The sequence below is a fragment of the Myotis yumanensis genome, unplaced genomic scaffold (genome assembly GCF_028538775.1).
Source record: "Myotis yumanensis isolate MYYU_CA2020_CCGP unplaced genomic scaffold, mMyoYum1.0.hap1 SCAF_8, whole genome shotgun sequence".
NCBI classification, from domain to species: Eukaryota; Metazoa; Chordata; class Mammalia; order Chiroptera; family Vespertilionidae; genus Myotis; species Myotis yumanensis.
In genome coordinates, this window is record NW_027223759.1 from 56,382,199 (window position 1) to 56,397,552 (window position 15,354).

A 15,354-nucleotide genomic window follows, 5' to 3' on the forward strand; every position below is an offset into this window, starting at 1 on the left:
AGAATGACACAGATAATACAACAAAATGGTCAAGAGCATAATAATCCACATGTTCAAGATAGTCCAGGACACCGTAAGCATGTTAGAGAAATAAATAAATAATGGTATCTTCCCCAATTAAACTTTGAGTTGAAAAAAAAATACAATGTCTGAGATGAAAATATACTGGATGGGATTAAGAGCAGATTAGACACTGCAGAATAAAGTATTAGACAAGTCTATAGAAGCTATTTTAAATGAAATGCAAAGAGAAAAATGGCTGAAAATATAACCAACAGAATATCAGTGAGGTGTGGGACAACCTCAAGCATCTTTCTATACGTATACTTGTAGTTCCCAAAGGAAAAGAGAGAGAATAGAGGACAGAAAAAAATATATGAAGAAATAATAGCTAAACATTTTTCAAGTTTGTTGAAAAATGCAAACATCCAGATCCAAGAAACTCAGTAAACCCTAATAAAAAGAAACGCGAATAAACTATACCAAGGCACATCATAATCAAATCAGGGAGCATCTCAATGGTCACAAACCGGACAATCAAACCTGGCCTTCAAATGGGAGCAACCACGAGTGCTTCTAAGACGCAGGTATTCCCTTCACTAAAGTATATCCCCATGGCTTAGTGAAGGGAATGCATTCTTGGTCTCCTGGTGGAACAGAGGTGTGGGGATGGTATATAAGTTTCCCATGACAAATCTAGTACAACATTACTATCTCCCTAAGCCTGTGGATTCTGTCTTCCACATAATGCCAGGAAAGTTCTGGTGTCATCTTATTAAATGCAGGTCACCACTGAGTCCAAGTTTTGTCAATCACCCAAGAAAGGCATAGAGCCACCCCCAGCTGCACCAGCTGACACATCAAATCTAGAATCTCTAGGAAGTGCACCTGTATCAATGAGTTCACCCCAATCTACTGATATCAGTAGATTGGACAAACGCCCTTAGAATGCACCCCTAGAGATAGTCCCCAGGTTTCTGTTGATATATATATATATATATATGATTAGCAAGGTCTTCAGTTCTTTTGGGGTGTAAATTATGTGTATCCACCCCTCCCAGGAGCAAGCTGAGATTTGGCCCAATTCACAGGTCCAGCAGCAAGAGGAAGTGGTTGTGGTAAGTCTCCTGGAGAATGTACGTCCCTTTCAAGGCATCTTCCCCAGTTGAGGTTATCACAGAGTTTTCTCAGCAAAGGAAGTACAGCCATGGACTAAATGCTCATGGAACCACAGAAATGGCCGAGCTATTTAAAAGCTGGAATGGCTTACTGAAGGCTTGGTCCTGGTGGCAATTGAGAGACAGCCTGAAACGATGAAGTTCTGTCTTTTTAGGTGCAGTATATGCTTCAATCAGAGGCCATTCCATGGTGGCATCTCCCCCATAGCCAATGCACCTAGATCTAGAAATTAAAGAGCGGCAGTCAAGTAGCAAGCTGCTCTGAAAAGGGAATTCAAAATTTTAACTCTAAAGAAACCAATAATTGCTAACAATTTAAAAATAGTTATTTCCAGTCCCTCGTCCTGCCCTCTTCCCATTACTACTAAGCCACAGGGTTCTAAAAAATATATTAAAATCCAAATTTAGCTATCTAAACATGTGGGAATCTTTATACATGTTTGCTAGTATATTATAACATAATAACCGTATAATAGAATAAATGAGCAAAGATTTCCAAAATGAGCTGTAGAGTGCCTGGCAGCAAAACAAAAAATAGGAGAGCCAGAAACAAAATATAATGTGGTGTCCCAAATCTGTTCTCCTGCCTCCCCGATAAGCTTTCTAATTCATTCTCCTATATGATCTAATAATCAAACAGATGCAATCCCCCAACGTTACAGGCAGAGAACTTACCCTTAGAGTTTAGGGCACTGCTCCAAAGAAACGTTATGAGAAAACAGTAGGAAAGGATTCCTGCATGCAGCCCTCCCTTCAGCCTGCAGCACTTTCCTACTCCAGTGATGTGAGGACACACTCTTGGGGTTAAGAGAGGGTGTTTTTATTCTGTTGGTCCTTTGGATGATTAATAATATTAGTTGAGCGGAGCAGGTAATGAAAGGAATTGGCTGTTGAGCTTCTGGCAGAATCTTGGAAAGACTGAGTTGTGGGCTCTAGGATGAAGGCATTGTTCCCTCACCTGCCTGACAGGTGTGGAGCCCTCCCTTCAGCAGCTGTCAGAGGAAAGGGTGATTGGGGGGTTGGGTGAAAAAGTTGAAGGGATTAAGCAAAAAGTAAAACCTCACAGACTACAGTATGTTGGTTACCAGAGGAAAAGGGGGAGGGGATAGAAGAGAGTAAAAGGGAGATAAATGGTGATGGAAGGAGACTGGACTTTGGGTCGTGAACACACAATACCACATACAGATGATGAATTATAGAATTGTACCCCTGAAACCTATATGATTTAATAACCAGTGTCTCTCCAATAAATCCAATAAAAAATTTTAAAAGTATTATGGTTACATTATTTGTATGACTGAATAAATGACTCTTTAGAATATAGTTTATCACTTGAAGTATGTCATATTGTCCCAAGATTACTTACGCAAGTTCTGTCCAGAGATGGTTTCTTTCGAGTAATTCCTTATTAAACTTTTTATTGATACAGGCTCTGAAAAACATGGCCTCCAGTAAAGCAAACCTAGAACTAGGAGAAGTGTCTGAGCCCCCATGGCTACTATCTGAGCTTACCCAAAAGGTGTTTTTCAGGCTGCTTCTCCTATGCTGACTTCTAGAAAGTTCTAGAAGGATTTGATAGCTGGGCAAATCCTCAAAAGAATGTCACTCAAGCATAACAATAGCTATGAAAAGTTTAGAATTCAATGGAAGAATTTTTTCCTTTAGGATCTAATTTTTATTTACAAGTCATTTTTAGGGGCTTAAAATTAGGCAACAATGTACATTAATATGACTAACTCTGACTTCAGATTGGAAACCACCCACTTATTTTGATAAGGGGTAAACAAGTTCAGGTCTATATGTAAGAGAATAAATTAATCATAAAATACTTTAGCAAGAAAAGAAGAGCTTAGAGAAAATTAGAACTTAGCTTTAAAGGAAGTAAAGTGTAGGGAATAGTCATGTTTCCTAACAAGATCTATCTATAATAATAAAAGTGTAATATGCTAATTAGACCAAATGTTCTTCCAGACGACCTTCCGAATGAAGCCGGGGCTGCGAGGGAAGCCTGGGTCCCTGGTGCCAGAGGGAAGCCTGTACTGGCAGCCTGGGGAAGGAAGGCCTACTCTTACACTGATTTCGTGCATTGGGCCTCTAGTGGTAAATAAAGATATAGCCAAAGCTACGGTAAACCACAAAGAAAAGCTCTTCTCTCCAGTGGAGAATTTGTCTCTAAGATCTTGTGGGCATAGTGGGTGTGGTGCAGTGGCCAGGTACCTTCTGCTCTCCTTAGGTTCACAGTACGCTCCTTGTTCTGACAAGCAGATAGAAGGAGAGAACTAAATAGATGTAGATCCAAACTTTTTCTTAAAACCTATGCAAAAATACACTCTCACACTGAACCCGGACTATATATTGGTAAAACTAATCTGTTAGGACAATTTAGCAATATATATCAATGGCCTTGAAATAGGATATTTCACTTTAGCCTAAGAAAATAATCAGATTTTTTTTTACAGATTTCTTTATAGCAAATAATTAAAATGCCCAACAAAACCATTAGAGTGTTTTCTTCTCAAAATTATTAGTGCTTAGTATATGAAGTAGAAAATGAAGACAGGTAGGTTATAATCCACGTGCCCATTATTTTCCATTTTGTAATCTGTGGGTGTGTGTTATATGAAAAACTATGAAAGGACTTAGAATAATTTTTCTACAAGTTTTCTTTGTTGTATTTCGATTTTTTTGTCTAATTAAGAAAAAAGAGCTTTCTTCAAGAAAGAAATTAAGAGTAGCCAACTACCTCACAGAGTATCATGACTTCATCATTAACTAAAGTGATTGAAAATAAGGCACCAGTGCAGTACTGCTCACATAACACATTCTTCTAAAATACCTTCCTGCCCAGCCGGCATGGCTCAGTGGTTGAGCATCGACCAATGAACCAGGAGGTCACGGTTCGGGTTGCAGGCTCGAACCCCAGTGGGGGACATATAGGAGGCAGCCGATCAATGATTCTGTCTCATCATTGATCTTTCTCTCTCTCCCTCTCCCTTCCTCTGTGAAATCAATTTTTAAAAATCTATTTAAAAAAACACACCTTCCTCATCTTCTGTAATAGCTGCTTGACTTTCAGAGGGCCTCTAGTCTGAAACAAGTTGTGAAATTGTGCCAATATGTGTTTCATCGTCCCTTAATTATTTGTGCCAACTGATGTGAGTTGAAATACAGAAAACATAAAAAGGTAACCCTGAATTAAGTTGGACTTGGAATATGATCAGACACACATGCTTAGACATGAATGTATTCATCCCCCAATAAACCTCAGATCTTGTCTTCATCGCCTCTTGGCCTGGCTCCTACCTGTTCCTCCTCCTGAGGAGGTCCCCAGGAAACAAAGAAAATCAGAGAAAGAATTGTTTGGTGATGGAGAATTGACTCTGAATTGTAGATATTTATATGTATAAATGCAAAAACATCCATATATAATTATCCATATATTTAAGTTCCACCAACAGTATAATGAATTTTCCATATTTCTTTGAATAGAATCCTCCAGATTTGGTGATAATGGTGACTAGGGTAATGCACAGAAAAGATGTCAAGACTGGCTATGTAATTTAAAGGACCAAGTGCAAAAGAAAAATATGGGGCCTTTTATTCTAAAATTATCAAGAGCCCAGCCAGCATGACTCAGTGATTGAGCGCCAATGTATGAACCAGGAGGTCACAGTTTGATTCCAGGAGGTCATGATTCAATTCCTGGTCAAGGCACATGCCTGGGTTGTGGGCTTGATCCCCAGTGTGGGATGTTCAGGAGGCAGCTGATCAATGATTCTCTCTCATCATTGATGTTTCTATCTCTCTCTCCCTCCCCCTTCCTCTCTGAAATCAATAAAAATATATTTTAAAAAATAAATAAAATAAAATTATGAAGAATTTCAAGATGGTGATAGAAGAGCATTAAACCAAGAATAGGACACTTGTTCAGGGGCAGGTCACATGCCCATGAAGCCAGTCCTGAGTCTTGGAGTCAGGTAGCCATGAGATCAAATTCTAGGTTTTTTACTTATAAGCTGAGTATCTTCAGTAAGTTACTTAAACTTTTAAAGCTTCAGTTTCCTCATCTATAAAATCAGAGTAATGAGAATATAGTATCATTCTCAAGACTGTTGTGACAATTAAGAGAGAACATTATATTAAGTGCATGGCATAGTGTCTGGCTTGTGGAGACTCTGTTTGCCTTTTTAAATGTAAACTTGAAGGTCTCTGCCTGACTTAAAATTAATTTTGGTTATCCACTGTCTACAAAATGAAAATGCATATTATGGCTTAGTAAGTCCTTGTACTATTTAAGTTTTATCCACTTCTCTAGACTTCCCCATCCACCACTCTCCCACATGCATCAGGGTCCAAAATGTAATTTATGTTTTCACTTTTCCTTAAGGGTCAGTAATTAGAGTAGCAATAAGTGACATAATGTTAAGAACCAGACAACGGGATCAAAATGGAGACACTATGCTAAGTCCAATGCCACCAAACCGAAGCTTAATTACAGTTTTGTTTTCGTTCTCTCAGAAACGGAATCTTAAGCCAGCCAATTAGGAATCGCCTGATCAGCACTAGCTGGGTAATCTGCCTGATAGACCCCTGCCATTGCCTAAGGAAAGCGAACTGGCAATAACCAACTCACTTTTTAAAATCTGCTTTAGCTTCCTTGTTCCTGCTCCCTTTGCCTAGAAGCCTTTCATTTTGCACAGCGCCTCAGAGCTCCTTTCTCTCTGCAAGATCGGATGTTACCCACTTCAAATGGATTTTTGCTTAACCTCTTACATCTTTTAATATGCCCAGTTCACACTTCGACACATACAGTAACGGTTTATTTGTGCCAGGCACTGTGCTGAACATTCTTTTAGAAGGAACACTTATTCTCCACTCCTGATGTTTCCTCCCATGAGAGGGGTTCCATGACCTGTGGCACACCTGGATGCCTCCCCCAGCCCCTTCAGGTGGAGTGATTTATCTCATTGGTGAGCTTGGAAGAAACTGGTTGTTCAAAATCCAGCCTCTTCCTCTCTCTCTGTAGCAAATCTCACAGGGATCACGTGTTCTCAATTGATCTCAGGCATGGTGTCAGCTTAGACGCAAAGACCTTTGCCCAGAGGGAGACCTGTTGTCTAGGGCTGCTTGTGAGCAGGTGGTACGTCTGTCTGTTTTTGGAGTTTGGCATCAGGAAGCCCACACTCGTCAATGTCGGCTTTTTCAATGATAGTGTCTCCTATCTGCCTTATTTGTGTCTATTTCTTAATTGTCTATTTTTTTTTGAAGTTAAATTTAGTTTTATTTTTTAGAGGGAAAGAGAGGAATGTTGATGTGAGAGCATAACATCCTCTTGAACATCCCCTACCAGGAATCAAACCGGCAGCCTTTTGGTGCATGGGACAATGCCCAACCAAGTCACACCGGCCAGGATAAGAATTAATTTTTAAATTGCCTATAATACCATTTGAGGTAAAACTATTAACATTTTGGCATATTTCAGCAGTCTTTTTCTATGTATTTTTAAATATAGCTCAGATATTATAATAAACAAAGTACTCTATCCAGATTTTTCAACATTATATTAAAACTATTTTTTCTCTATCAATAAACACCCTCTTTGTAAACATAATTCTAAAGGCAGACTAACATTCCATCATAAGGATATGCTGTAGTTTATTAAAAATTCTCCTAATATCAAATATTTAATAGGAGAATTAGCAGGTCAAAGGACATAAACATTATTACAGCCACTCTGTTTCCTAAAAAGATTGGTCTTGAGAACACAGGGAGGGAATACACAGAGCCAGAGGGGATGAAGGAGGGGTCAAGGCCAGCAGTGAAAAGGAGGAGGAGGAGGCCCTGGCCTAGCCGTTCCAGCTGGTTGAGGAGGAAGTCCAGATCAGCCTGGGTCAGCGCGGGGCTGGCCACGATCAAGCGGAAAAAGTTGCCCCGGGTCCCATGGGGCTGGTAGCCAGCCATCATGGAGCCCTCCTTCGCCATGCGCTCCGTGAGTACCGGGGCCACCTCAGCCAGCCTGTCACTGTAACCCAGGCTCTCCTGCTTGCCCTGCAGACTGGGAGGCACAAACCAGAAACACACATTGACAAACTCTGGCTCCTTGACCAACTCCAATCCTTCCCGCTTCTTCATTTCCTCCACCGGGTGCCGGACAAGGACAAAGGCCCGGTGGGCAGCGGCTCCAGCCCTTCCCGCCCTGTACCTTCCGCATGAGCCACAACTTCAGACAGTCCGCGTGGCGGCCACACTGCGCCACCTTGTCTCCCACATCGTAGCACTTGTCCTGCCGGAAGAGGCAGCGGGCCTGGGACCCGCAGCGGCGCTTGAGCAGATGGGTGGTGTCACAGAGAAGAGCTGAGCGCTGCAGGCTGCTGTGAGGAGCTCGTGGGGGTCCAGGCCACGGAGTCAGCCCTCTGGATCCCACCCCAGGGACAGCAGGCCGCTTCCACCCCAGGCGGCGTCCATGTGCAGCCACAGTCCACCGCGCGATTCTTTCCAGAGGGTCAGAGGCCCCCAGAACAGTAGCCCCAGAGGTGGTGCTGACCAGGAACTGCGCTGCACTCTCCGCTTTGGCCAGACTCACCTGCTTTCCAGACTGCAGGAGGGTGAGGCCGCTGGAGGCCGCCTGGCAGGTAGGAGGATGCCCAGGGGAGGGAGTGTGGTCCAGCAGAGAGCAGACAGCCGCAGCGGAGACCGCGCGGGAAGGGGGAGGAGAGGATGAGGGGTGCGTGGAGAAGGGAGAGGGGGCTCCCGGGGAAGTGGAGAGGCCAAGGCGCACTGCCCCTCCCCCCACGCCCGCTCCACCCCCGCCTGCAACGTTAATGGCCCCAGAAAGGGGGGCTTGCTTCTTAATTGTCTATTTCTTAACTGTTTCCAAACTTGGGTGAGGAGAATGAGTATTACATATCAAAGCTATGGAAAAGCAGTCAGACCCTTCGTTTGTTTGTTTGTTTGTTTGTTTTAGAGAGAGAGGAAGGGAGAGGGAGGGAAGAGAGGAAGAGCGACAGAGAAACATTGATGGGTTGCCTCTCACATGTACCCTGATCAGGGATCAAACTCGAAAACTGGTTATGTGCCCTGACTGGGATCGAACCAGCGGCCTTTCAGTGCACAGGACAATGCTCAACCAACTGAGCCAACCGGCCAGGGCAGGCATGCCCTTCACTTTGTTGCACTTCACAGATGTTGTGCTTTTTTACAAATTGAAGGCAAAGCCATCCACCAGGAAAAAGATCGCAACTCATTTCAGTGCACGACCCTCTATAGTGAGGGGGTCCGGAATCAAACCCACAACAACTCCCATGTATGCCTATACAGTCTGCATCTGTGAGCTTCTTTAAACCTCATCACTGCCATATGGGATGAGCATTTTTGTCACCCAATTTTTACAGATTAGTGAGGATTAGGGATCAAGTAAGTGGCATAGTCAAGGTCTGAACTAGGTCTATCTTGCCAGAGACGATGCCCTTAAATATTATCATTTTGTTTTTGCATGAAAGTTTAATAATAAACATTAAGAACATTCAAATTTTGGGTTGATGTTGAAAAGAAACCCAACGCAGTCCTATATCCAGTATACTTATATTTTATTTGGCAGAAAAGTAAGCCAAGCTAAACTTAAATTCAACAAATGCTGAATTTAATTTTAGGAAGAGCAAGCTGCAATCATAATAAAGAACTGTATTTACAGCTGACAGCAATACCCATGTTACTCTATAGGTCTTACACTACAGTATGAAACTACATTTTGTGATTTATAAGGTCTGAGCTGTAAGCAGTAAAAGGTATGTTTTTGGAGATTTCTCATTAACTAGCAATTTTGTGTGGAATTGTTTTGTCTGTCTTTTCTCAAAACATGTGCAAGAACTCTCTTTGATGGTGAACCCATTCTGATTGGAACATCTGAATATTTTCAACATTCCGGGAGCTCCTCCACATACACCCCCCTCTCCCAATCTCTGGGAAGGTTTGACTCCTTACCCACTTGGTGAGAAGATGGGAATTTAAAACAATTTTTGACATAGCCAACTGCCAACTTATGACCACCTGAAGAATGAGCCCTGCCTACCCTTCCTTCATGCAGGTGCATGAACGAGTCACTAATGCTTTAATTATGTGTTCTGATGGCAGTTGTGCTAATAAGAGAAACCACAAAAGGGGGCAGTGCCCAAGAAGTTCTAGATCTGGCAGATTTAAATGCATCCACTTCTATCCATAACACAACCCCTTCTCCATGATTCCAGTTACAGTGCTTCGGAAGAATTCCTACTAAGACTCCACTCCAGTACACCCCTCTCTCTTGTGGTCATAAGAATGTCAACACTGCAATATTGTCTCCTTCACCATGTCTGTATCCCTCACACTTTGTTCACCAAGATGTACTTTTTCTTCTGTCATATTTGTCTAATCTATTGATTTAATGCATCATAGTTCTACCAAGAAAGCAATGCATACAAAATACTCCCAAGCTTATAACTACGTTTTAAAAGTAGATCTGCCGACATTTCTCATATATATTACCTGACCTGACGTTTCTCCCTTTTTTAATACAGGTTGTTGCCACTCCTGATTGTCTCTTTAACCTTCTATCCGAAATTGCAACTGAAAAGGCAAAGGAAACAGAAGGTGAAGCAATGTAATTTCTACTCCTTGTAACCTTCATTATTTATCTCATAAACTTTGTTTTTTTAAAACCACCTTTGCAGCACTTCAAGAACAGCCAGTGTTCACTCCTGTGAAACAGGCCCCGTGAATGATGGCAAGACTGGAGTATCCTGGCTTGGAAAAAGCAATCAATAAGATTAGTGTGACGCTTCTCTCTATTGGAGGAGCTGTCTTTTCTTTGAGCGAGAAGGTTGACTGATGGAGATCCAGAAGAGATTCTAGAGGACAATTGTAGGTTCAAATCACGGGCATTAGCCTGCATATATGTAGCACCTTGTTTACAAAAAGGCTTCACTGTTATTGCCTCACTAATAACCTGGTAACAAGAATATTTTGAGGTAACATCTGTAATAATAAAAGCATAATATGCTAATTAGATCAGACATCCTCTGGATGACCTTCTGGACGAAGCCAGGGCTGTGAGGGAGCCTGAGGGAAGCCGGGTGCCGGCAGCAGGGGGAAGGAAGGCCCACTCTTGCACAAATTTCATGCACCAGGCCTCTAGTTGGTTAATAATAACATTATATAAATCTCAAGTGTACAGCATTGCAATTCAATATCCATACACTCTATTGCATGCTCACCACCAAAAGTCTAGTTTCCCTAATAAATTACCACATATTTGGCCCCCTTTACACAATTCATCCTCTCCCCACCTTCTTGCCCATTTTTGAAATTGATTACTTGAGGCACAGAGAGGTAAATGTGAACACAGAAAGTGTGATCAAGTAAGTTTCAAGTTACAAATTTTGAATCTAAACTCCCCTCAGTAATCTGATTGTGAAGGGACTTCCAGTTCCCAAATTCCCTAAACTGCATGATGTAGAGAATTCAGGAATAGGCACCAGCTTACTCTGCCTTATTGCATAGAGGATATCCAAGTCAAGCTCGAAAATTTCACATCGGTCACAGGCCTTTCACGGTGCCCATAGTCTTTAGTTGCCTGCCTTCGACCTTCTCCTGTCAACAGCAACCCTCACCTCTCTGCTGTCAGCAGGCACTTCTGAATAGTTGGTGGTGGTTACTGTGGTAACAGACGATTAGGTTTCAGCTTGAAATGCCCCCTTTTAATGAGGCAATTTCAAGAATATTTGTGATAAATTACCAGACCACAGACTTAACTGTGGGAAGTTTTACTTTGGAAAATCTAATAAAAAGAAAGCAGAAAGAATGAGCAGCAAATGCAATCGAGAAAATGGAGCCAAATTTGGAAGGGATGCCAGGTCTGACTACCAAAAACCAAATCAGAATCCATTTGAACCAGAGTTTTAATTTATAAACGGTCCCTGAGGGACTACCCACCAGAATGAACCAGGATCGCTCAGGAGGTAGAGCGGTGCAGTGCGGAGTGGAGAGGGTGAGAGTTGAGTACAACCTACAGAAATCTGTGCATCTGAAAGAGCTTCTGTTTTCCATGTTATTGCGGATGAGACGTCTAAATATCAGCAACAGTCTTCCTTTCGTTTCTCCATTTCTGAAACCGAGAGGCACTGTGACCGGGACAGGATATCATTAACTGGAATGTGGAATTTGCCAGAAGTGAATTTCTTAGAAACCTTGGTTATTCATAAATCCCAAAGACATAGCAGTCCTGATAACAATGTTCCAAGATTCTGTTAGTAATCGCTTATCTCTGTTGCAAAAAGACAAAAGGACTTGAGTACACTGCTACACTAGTACATGAAAACATATCATAATTACCCAAAAGAAGACATGTCAATAATCCTTGTTATATTTCAATATAAAAGCATGCCTTGTCCATATAGGACTGCTTAAGTTTATGCCTGATTGAAGGCAGGAGGAGAGCCTAAGAGCTTCCACGGACACTATTCAGTTTCTGGCGGGGCTCCTCAGGCCCCTGCGGGAACGTCTTACTCTTGCTGCTCACGGAAAGCACCAGAGAACAGATGCATTACAGTTTGTGACAGGAGAACAGCCTGTGTATTCCACCCACTCTCTCCAGTCCATCTGGGAGGGGGGTGAGACAGGGAGCCCATAGAGAGGGGGGCTCTCCTGGGAATCCCTCGGGGTACCGTGGCTTGTGGTGCTTTATTTGCAGTAGATGGCACTGTGTCTATTGAGATCAGCAAAAGGAGAGTCTACATGGGAAATGGAATTGTTTCTTGAGAAAGCACCGTGCATATGAAAATGCAAGATATTTATTTTCTTACCTAGTAACATGATAACACAAATACTATTCAGTATTCATATCAGCACACTCTTTGGAGCTCAAGGAATTTTATGATTTATTTTTCTGGCTCAGACTCAGGGTGCTGGTGGAGCCTAGGGCCATTGTCTGAGGGATACAGTTGGGATCAAAATAAATCACTCTGAGTGTTCACCCACTTTATCACCCAAACCATACATCAGCACCTGTACTCCCTCTGTGTCCTGGATTCCCACCCTGTGCACTAGATTCCTCTTACCCCACAAGAAACTCTGACACCTCGGTTCCTGCCCAACACCCAGGAGTCCTCACCCCAGAGTCCAGGCACTCCGAGGGGTTTCTTGCACACTGGTGGTCCTGTGGAGCAGAACTGTTAGCTGCCCATCCACCTTTTGTCTTTTCTAAAAGACATCCAATTATTTTTTTCTCTTGAGTGCTTTCAGAAAAGTTGACTCCAGCACCAGAGTCAACTTTTAAAATCAAGTTTATTTTAAGCTGATGGTGGTATATTCAAGTGGGAGGAGAGCCTCAAGTTTGTTTCTAAGAAAAGACACTCTCCACACAGAATGGAGGATGGAATAGATGAAAGGCGAGCTCTGAGCTAAGTCCTGTCCTACCAACTTGACAGAATGCTCTCTTCTATTCCTTGCAATAATCTTGAGATGGGTACTGTGCTTCCCATTTTACAGATGAGAACACTGAGGCTCAGAAAGTTTAAATAAGCTGCCTAAAATCACCTTTGCTGTTGACTGGCCATATAATGAGATTCTAACCAATAGAGGAGAAGTTGGCTAAGGGACTTCTGGGAAGGAGATATGCAACGAGAAACCTCTCATTTCTGCCCCTAGACATTGCCTTCTGAATGGGACCCTGGGGATGTCTTGGGATAATTACAGGAGCCAACCTAAGACAAGACAAAAGTCTGAAGATGACAGCAGAATTAAGGTAAGAACATGGTATCTCGATGATGCGGTTGAGTGCTGAATTAACCAACCCTCAAACTTCAGATTTACCATGTTTCAGCCACTTTGAAATCTATTTTCTGTTATTTGTAACCCAGAAGTATCCTAACAAATACAGCTTAAGACCCTAGCTATAGACGATTAGAAAAAGAACTAGTGTTGGACCCAAAGCAGCTATTCATAGGGTGACTTCCAAGGAGGCAGGATATGAGCATCCAGCCATGAGCACGTCTATATTGGATCATGTCTGATGAACTGGTCAGATCCTTCCTGGGAGAGCCTGAATAAGATAACATTTTCTTCCATCTCATCAGGAAACTCTTCCCATCTATTAACCTCTCTCTCTCCTGTATCTTCATTATTTTCTGCTTATACTAGCACTTTCTTAAATACCATTTAAATGTTTTAAATATATATTTTAATATATGTTGTTATTGATTTTAGAGAGAGAAGAAGAGAGAGGGATAAAGAGAGAGAAACATCACCCTACCGGAAGATCAAGCCTGCAAGCGAGGCATGTGCCCTGACCAGGAATCGAACCAGTGATCTCTTGGTTCATGGGTCAATGCTCAACTACTGAGCCACACTGGCTGGGCTACCATTTTCAATTATTTATATTAAAAACCAACATAACACCATCGTCAAATACAGACCTTCTTACACAAACCATTCTAAATAGCATCTCTCTTTCACTTATTAAACAGTTGTCAACTTATTAAAATCGTTGTCTCCAGTTCTGATCATTTAACCCATGGCAATGTACACCTGCAATACCCCAAGAGGACATAGTCTCTTATAAATGTTACAAAATAGTAATAAAATAGGTTACCATTGCTGAGTAAAAAATAGCCCCAAAATTGTGTCATTTAAAACCGAAGGCACCATTTATTACCTGCCATGATTATGTGGGTTGATGAGGATTGGTGGATATTTCTATTCTGCAGGGCCTTGGCTGCAGCTGTTGTCACATGGAGGCTTGACTGGACTGGAACATCCATTAGGGCTCGTTCACATGGCTGGCAGCTTGTGTGCTCGTGGTTGGGATCACAGCTAGAAGTCAGTCCTTCTCATGGCCTCCTGCACTGTGGGCTTCCCACAGCATGAAGCACAAACAGACAGAATTGAAGGGGGAAAAAGGCAACTCAACAATAATAGTTGGACATGTCAATATCGCACTTTCAATAATGGATAGAACAACTAGACAGAAAAATCACCAAGGAAATAAAAGATTTAAACAACACTATAATTTAATTAACAGAAGCCTAAAGAACATCCCATTAAACAACTACAGAATGCACATCCTTCTTAAGTACATAAAACAAGTGTCAATAAATTTTAAAGATGGAAATCCTATAAAATGTGCACTCCAGCCTCAGTGAAATAAAAATAGGACTAACAGAAGGAAATTTGGCAAATTCACAAATATATGGAAATTAAATGTAGTCATAAATAATCAAAGGGTCAATGGGAAATTACAGTAGGAATTAGAAAATACTCTGAGGTAAATGAAAATAAAAATACAACATACCAGTTCTTATGGGATGCAATAAAAATAGTGCCCAGAAGGAATTTATAGCTGTAAATGCCTATATTTTATAAAGAAGAAAGACCTCAAATTGATAACCTAGCATTCTACCTTAAGAAACTATAAAAACAAGAGCAAACCAAACCCAAAGCAAGATGAAATAAGGAAATATTATAAGTTAGAGTGTAAATAAATGGAATAGTGGATTTAAAAAACACAACAGAGCCCTGACCAGTTTGGCTCAGTGGATAGAGCGTCGGCCTGTAGACTGAAGGGTCCCAGGTTCGATTCCGGTCAGGGGCATGTACTTTGATTGCGGGCACATCCCCAGTAGGAGGTGTGCAGGAGGCAGCTGATCGATGTTTCTCTCTCATCGATGTTTCTACCTCTCTATTCCTCTTTCTCCCTTCCTCTCTGTAAAAAATCAATAAAATATATTTTAAAAAATAAAAAATAAAAAACACAATAGAAAAATCAACACAGCCAAAGCTGATTTGTTGAAAAGATGCACAAAATTGGCAAATGTTTCTTTTTTAAAAATACATTTTATTGATTTTACAGAGAGGAAGGGAGAGGGAGTGTTAGAAACATGGATCAGCTGCCTCCTGCACACCCCCTACTGGGAATTAAGCCTGCAACCAAGGTACATGCCTTTGGCCAGAATCAAACCTGGGATCCTTCAGCCCAAGGGCCAACTCTCTATCCATTGAGTCAAACTGATAGGTCAAAACTGACAAATCTTTAGCTGATCTAATCAAGGCAATGAGAGAGAGAGAGAGAGAGAGAGAGAGAGAGAGAGAACTAAAATTACTAAAATCAGCAATGAAAGAAGGGGCTTTACTCCAACCTTACAAATAT

The 15,354-nt window shown here is 41.7% G+C and overlaps 1 pseudogene; it reads right to left on the reverse strand.

The window, feature by feature from the left end:
• Positions 1-1,220: 1,220 nt before the first annotated feature.
• Positions 1,221-15,354, reverse strand: part of LOC139015781 (cysteine sulfinic acid decarboxylase pseudogene) — an 82,121-nt pseudogene continuing 67,987 nt past the window's right edge.